Below are 7993 nucleotides of genomic sequence, written 5' to 3'. Positions count from 1 at the left end.
TTTCCCCTTCACACCGGCCCCATTAGGGAGCAGGCTTTCTGGAGCAGGCCGATAAGGACAATATGCTCTTCTTTGGCACTCTCTCTTCCATATATACCCTAAATCTCCCACTACTCTCTCATTCTTTCTTTCTCTCATTCTCCTCTTTTCCCATCTTTCCCCGTGCTAAATCTCCAGCGTCTCCCTCGTTCCTCAATCTCTCATTCTCCCCATCGCGGGCCTCTCTCACCTTTCACTTTCCTTTCCATCTCACCACCTTTCCCTAAATGTCCCATTACTCTCATCCTCCTCTCTTCTCTCCTCCTTTCCCATCTTTAACCTTCTTACTCTCTAAATCACACACTACACCTCCTCCCCATCATTCCTTTGTCGGTCTCACTCTGCATCCGTCTTTCATGCTGCTTTTTTTCCCCCTTCATTTCCAACCTTATTCCCTAAATCCCCAACAACGTTCTTTCAGTCGCTTCCCCACGCATCCCTCCTTCACTGCTTCCTTTCCTCTTTCCCTGTAGTCCTCAACTCTTCCATTACAACTTTTCTTTCCCTCTACCTCAAATTGTCTTGTAATTTCTTCTTCCCTCTAGGTTTCCTACTTTCTTAAACTGTACCATTTTTTCCCCACTTCCTTTTACCTCTAGCTTTACTCCTTGAGGGAACACACCAACTTCTTTGAGAAATTGGCCTGATGGTCAACTTAACCATTAGGAGGTGAGAGCACAGACACAAACATCTGTCATATATCCCCTGTTTTCTACCATAACCCACATTCAGGCATTATAATACACTGTCCTTATGATGGAAGGTAATGCCCTTATCCTGAGTCAACTGACAGTCACACACACACACACAAAAAAATAGCTAGTGGTGTATGTGCTTAAACAAACCTAGGTGTTATATTCATGGTTTATTTTTTATGCGAAAGTTTCCTGGTTATCAGAATCTCTAAATATACTGTAGTCTAAATACTGCTGATTGTCTTTATCAGACACTTATGTTCTTGTCCTGGAAATGGGGTTGGATTTTCTTTTTTTCCATTCATTTCAACTACACTGGAATATACTTATGATCCTATGCATTTGTGGGCTAAATGTATGAGACAGACAGGGAGAAAAAGAGAGAGGGAAAGAGAGAGAATTAAGAGAGAGGGAATTAAAACAAAAGAAACAACAAATGCTCAATTTCCACTCACAGAGCACAGAGACTAATAGTGACAATCACAAATATTTGTATTATTAATGGGATGTTTGGATTTTTTTCCCAAGGAACAGCTTTGCATCTGGTGTTAGATACTAATCAATATGCTTTTGGACTTATATTATGGACAATAAGCTGTGCAACTTGAGGTTATAGCAGGGTTTAATACTGCATTCAGAGAAGCAGCTTAAGGTATTAGAACACATTTAAACATTGTCATTTGTGGTAGTTTTATGTGGCCTACTAACTAAAAGGTAAAAGTTAGATCAGTTTAGCTTTTACTTTTCTCTCTACATGTTTATCTGTCTGTATTCCTTCTTTCACTCTGTATAGAACTTTGAGTTGCATTTGTTTGAAACTGTTTGAAACTCTACATCTTTATTACCTAACCTAAAGTTTGTCGACCAACTGGCCAATCTCTCCCTTGAATGTGTATTGTTTAAAATGTCAGCAGAAGAATCTGGGTTCATGCTCCTTTATTGACAGTGAATCCCTTCCTGCTCTTGGTTGCTATTTGGTCAACCCTACAGTCTAACCTACCTCCAAGGATCAACACAGTATCACACGTTATTAGCTTCCAACTAGCTTATCACACACCAGCACTGTTCATCTATCACTCCAAGTACCTCTGGGTATTGTAGTCCCTGCTTTTTATCTGTCCCACTCCCTCTTTCCCTCCATGAATTCCCCAATTGTCTTCCCCACTTCCATCCAGCCCAGTAATTTTTCCATATCTTCCCAAATCAAATACAGCACTGGACACTGCAACTATATAAAATGTCACTGAATTGTTAACTAGATATAGAGAAAATCATTATCCTGCCTATAAAGAAGAAGATCAGTCAGCCAGACAGCCTAACACAGAGGCACTGTGTTCTCATTTTGCAGCCAATCAGAGTTGTACTTGGACTCCAGTACAGGGTATACGCACATCCAATTTTACAACAAAAGCACTAACAATTATACTCCACAGTAACTCTCAAGATCCACTGTAAAAGTTGTATTTCTACCAATGAGAAAATGTCTCTTCACTTTTATTTAATTTTACTTACATCTCAGCAATGGACACAGGAGTCAAATAAGCAGTATTGGTTATGCCTGCTCCAACTCTTCCCTTGGGGTACTTGAATTAACAGCTGGTTGTGGGATTTTATATTTGTGGGTTGTTTAATGGAATATACATAAGCATGACTTTGGCAAAGCAAGGAGTTCAGTTCCCATTAGGGCCATGCATGCTACAAATGAAATCATTATATAAAAGTGTGCAGTAAACTATGCTTATTTAAAATTATTTAGTGAGGTATACACTTTAATACTAAGCTGGGCTTTGCTTTAATGGCATTATTGTAGCAGCTCTATACAAATCTTGCATGTGTAAGTTTTTTTTATTTATCTGGATACTTTTCTTTCAAACTCATCTGTATCCTTTGTGTGTCAGAGAACAATATGCCTTACCTTTATAGTATATAATAGATGGATATAATGCATATCAGTGTAATTGTGACTTAGAAGTAGTAACAGTGTCACTGTGCAACATTTGAAACTACTGAAGGTGAAATACCTGAAAGGATGACTGAGGCAAAAGTACAAAATGGGTATTAGGTTTAAACCACAGAGAGTGGTGCAAAAATGATTTTCCTGTCCTTTCAGCAAAGCAGGAGTTAATTTAGAAAATGTTTAAATTAAACATGCTGTAATATGTGACAATATTAAACACAGAATGTTATTGATAAGTGTGTGTGTGTGTGGGTTGATGTAGAGAATTGAGGGCTTCTGCTGGGACATTTTGTCAGTGTGAAAATGAACCTCTGCCTACATCTTGCATTTAACTGCACCAACAGAATGTCAGCATTTTGCTATAATGTAGCTGTATACTCTATAAAAAGTAACCACATAACAAAAACCCACCTTTTAAAAAGTGAAGCATTGTGTGAATAACTGTCTCCCTTTTCTTTCTTTCCTTTTTTTTGAGTGACCTAACTTTTAGAGGAGACATGTTGCCAGCACTCCTGTCAGTTTTATTTCTTTCTCACCCTGTCTTGCTGTTCTGTCATTTTTCTGTTGGTGGTGTGACAGAACTGCCTCTCCCACCAAAAGTTATTTTATTTTAACAGCGGCACAATACTGGGCTGGTCCTGGCTAAAGCATTTTTCACATGACAAAAGGGCTTTTCCAGGTGTCAGATATATAGGTCATCATAGGTTGATATGACCATTTTAAAGCAGGCAATATATGTTAAAAAATATTCATTAATTTTCTAAAATAAAGATGTTTATGGTTAGGTTCTTCCATTGTAAAAATTCTGAACTCTAATGCCTAGGAACTGGTGGATTTTGAGTGCAACAGCAGTCTCTATGAGCTATAGTGACTATAAGACAGTGGAACAAATGTAAAAAAGCCAAAATACCTGTATTATTTATACCATGTTAAAGTCCAGTGCCCACACAGTCTCCAAATACTAAAGCAGTTATCATCATTTTGGTGCTGCCAAAATCACACAAAACAACAAATTTATGGATTATCATTTTTAGCTTGAGTAAAACAAATTAAATCCACTTAGGAATGAAACCTATTTTCCTAATTTGAATGAGTTCTTGCAAGAACCTTACACCAAATTATGAAGTAACAGAGCAATTAAACAGAAAATGACTTTAAATAAATGACTATAAATAACTTGTAAATTGCCCTGTGGTCTGTCTTCACCTATTTGGTGTTCCAAGTTGGTTAAGACAAACATTAAGAACCATTTGCAAAAACTATTTGTTACAGAGCTGCTTACAACATGGGTTATGAATGCAAGCTTTTTGTGTGATTATTGGCATGGGCAACCACACAGAGACCTACAGGGAAGCCCAGACCAGAGCTGATAACTAACACAAACACACACACAAACATACACACACACAAACACATGGGCACAAGCACTCCAGTCATTTGTATCTTGAAATAAGGATCAAATAATGCCTTGTAAACACTGTAATGAGTGCCGTGATGATCAACAGCTACTCTGTCTCTCTTCCTCCGTGTCTCTCGTGGTTGAGGGCCCACACTGTTCAAAAACAGCCCGACGCTAATTTAGGATAAAAAGAAAATACTGACTTGCAATATTTTGCTGGTTTACCACAGATTTCCAGGGGACCACACATACAGCGGTGAAGTACCACACACGCTCATTTGATGAAATTAGGTTAGGAAGGAGCCTGTTCTGTGCTTTCCGTCTTTGTGAGAGAAGAGCTCATAGTGTGGAAATTAAGAGCCTGTATGTGCTTGTGTGTGTGCATTTGTGTTTGTGTGTGTGAGAGGCTGACTAATCCCTCCACAGAGCTGAAACGAGTTAAAAACACATCAAAGGGAAGCTTAACCTCTGTGAAACCTCACCGGGTTTTCAAGAACAACAAATGATCATTCTCCTCATTGTTTCCAGGGGGACTCTTTTCACCGCTGCGCTGCTGACTTTTCCCTCAGTCCTGGGAGTTTTCAAAAAGCCTGTGGTTTCATTTTTAATGACTGTGCCGTTTGTGTAAGAGTGTGTGTGTGTGTGTGTGTTTGTGAAAGAATATAAATGCGTGTGGATGTGTGAGTGGGTGTGTTATGTGTGTTTGCACATAAAAGAAGGGTATTTTTGAGTGTGACATGGCAGATGAGGAAAACCAAGCTAACAAGGACATGCAGTTCTGCGGGAAATCATTAAAATGTACGACATTCTGACCAGCTATACAACAGCTATGTATATACAGAACCAATGAGCGACAACAAAAAAGGGTTTAGAAGACAGGTGAGGGAGTGTGGGGGGCAGGTGGGACATTGAGAGAAAATGACAAGATGAGGAAGCCAATTGTGGTCTGAGACCTTCTTTCCCTAGAATTCTCATTATCCCAGTATAATAGTGCTTTTTTCGTTCAGATATTTGCATGCTTTTTTTCCTTGTCTTTGTTTGCGTGAATGAGCAGTACTCTTGTTCAACTACTATATGCATATAAAGAGGCATGAGTCACCTGTAGACACACATTGAACAACAGCAGATCAACACAGCATGTGTGTGTGTGTGTGTGTGAGTATCATTGTACTTCAAAACCATATTTTAGATTATTTATCTAATGTTTTTACTGCCTAGCAATGTTGTTACCTGTGTCAACATCTTTGTGTGTCTCAGCAGTCATGTAAAATTGTAAGAATTATGCGATACTAACAGGTAGCATTGCTAGCCTGCTGTTACAAGCTTCCAGCTGGCAGAAATAAAATATTATTGGCATATTGACAAATGAAATAAAAATGGGGAGAAATGTGTGACCACTTACAAATGTATCTGTTTTTATTTTTCCCATCATTAGAACACGGGGGCTCAAACGCAGCAACAGGGAAAAATCAACAAATAGTTTTAAAACTATAAAACAAAATATTAAACATCCAATCTACTCAATCACACACAAGCACACACTCACCCACAGGCACTTACAGAGAGACAGAAACACGCAGACACATAATGTACTCACATATAAAAGACACACGGCCGCATTCACCACAGTAGATGCAGGACACATGGTGCACAGCTGCAGCGTAATCAGACTGTGTTACAGCCGTTCACATCAACATCTGAGGTATGTCTGTGGATACTGATGATGTGCCGTCTCTCATTTGTCCAAAGCAAGACTCATCTCCAGTGTAAGACACATTCATCAGCACTAAGAATCTGCTGTTAATCACTTGTTCTGTTTGGCTCATTTAAGTTGAATTAAATTTATCATAGTTCATCTGAACTGCTTGAGTTTTCAAATAAGTGCATAAACAAAATAATTTTAGTGTTTAGTGCCTTAGTTTTGATCATTATTTGAAGAAGTAATTGGTATTGTTCTAAGCTATGACTGCTTGGAGCATTGTAACATAGTGAGGATGCTTTTTTATAGTAAAACATGTCTTTGAATCTCTACAAAACAATGGAGTAGATTGACTAAATCTCTGCATGGCATAGTAGTAGATATTTTAGTTGACTTTTGATGATTTGAGTAAATTCCATCATCTGCTAGTTCTGGAGCCCCCCTCAGGCAAAAAGCACCCAGGGACTTGACTTTGACCTGCAGGACATTAACCTCATACTGAGCACACTCCCTGGTGAGGAGCTGGAGATCAAGAAGTCATGACAGGTCAAAGTCTTCAGGGGGATTCATTTGGGCAGATCCCTGCTTGTCCTCCCAGACCAAGCATCTTCCAGAGAGGCCGAGACAGAGCGCTCTGCGGCCAGCCTCTTCCAGAGCGCTTCAGACAAAGCCTGGGACTCACCTGGTCTCTCTAGCCCAGCTCCGCTCAGCTTGGTTTGGGTTAGAATCCCATCAGCGTCCTCTGTCGCTGGGTCCAGGCTCAGGGGATGCGGGAGGCGGAGGGATGAAGGAAAGGAGGTGGGGAGAGGAGGTGGGCGGGCACTGAAGGAGAAGGGGAGGTGGATGGAGGAGCAGTGCTGGGAGGTGGGGGGAGGAGGGAGCAGTTGTCTGCGCATGGACCTCTCCTCCTCCAGCTGCCTGCGCAACTGCTTATTCTCCCTGCTGAGGGCCTTTAACTGGAGAGAGAGAAAGAAACAGACATTAAAAGAAACAGATGCACAGCAGAGGATGTGTACTGACAATATTTTTTTTAAATGTGTGAAGGTGAAACAGAGGGGGTGAGCAAGAGGGACAATTTATGGGGAAGTTTCAAGGAAGTTAAAACATCACACTTGTTAAGTTAAATCAACAAAATTGCAAAACTTAATTTGATGCTACCAATAAATATCAACCATCAAAAGTCAACAGCTATCATGTTGATGAAGTAGCTGACATCCCATTATGTGCTTAATTCATCTTTCACTGTTGCTTTCATGCCTGTTGAAACAGAAATGCAAATGGAAAATTGCGAGGGTGTTTTTTGGGAGAGTATTGTGTTCACAGTTTGAAATGGTTGCAAGTGGGAGTCATGCAACGGTGTAAATTTCTACATGAAAACAACCAATTTGAGCGATCATTAGAGGTCGATTTGACACAAAATCATCCGTGACACAAAACAAATCACACATCGTCAGAACATGATTGGGCTCCCTGAAACACAATTACAGACTAGCTAAATTGAGGATGTTTTATTTTTTGACAAGGAGATTTTGGTAAAGGCAGGGAGGAGTGTGAGTTAAAAAGTGGCTCAAAAAGCAAAAAATTAAAGCATTTGTATTTGTTGTAAACTGTGGTAATTATATGCAAAATGTGCCAGTCTAAAAATTGTAATAAGGTAAGATAAGATAAGAGAGAATAAAAGATTTGAAATAATGTATTTTTAGCTATGAGGAGGAGTAAAACAAGAACTTAAAGGATGGAGAGACAAAGAGACACGTTGGGTAATGACAGTTGCACTCATCCACATCTGTTTTTTAGTGTGTGTGTATGTCTGTGTGAAAGCTGCGGTTAAAGAATGATGTCACATCGACATGTCTGGCCATGTGTGCGCGTATATCTTTGTGTGCGTGTGTGTGTGAGAGAGACAGAGAGGGAGAGAGAAAAACACAAACGGAGATGAGACAGACACATTTCCGGATGGTTCCACTAACATTACCCTTCCAGACACCATGCGTATACACATACACACACACGCACACACACACACTCAATAAATCTGAGCAAATGTATTACATCTGATGACTAGAAATAGCTGGGTCTGAGGCTTAACCCTCTAAAAGCCAATGACATGTCGATGTGTCAGAACTATGCTAAGATGCTTAAAGAGTATTACTATCTTCAACAGGCAAACATCCTACAGTGTGTTCATTTTATGTTATGCCAAA

Source organism: Lates calcarifer, linkage group LG24 (assembly GCF_001640805.2).
Source record: "Lates calcarifer isolate ASB-BC8 linkage group LG24, TLL_Latcal_v3, whole genome shotgun sequence".
Lineage (NCBI taxonomy): Eukaryota > Metazoa > Chordata > Actinopteri > Centropomidae > Lates > Lates calcarifer.
Note: the sequence above shows the minus strand (reverse complement) of the source record.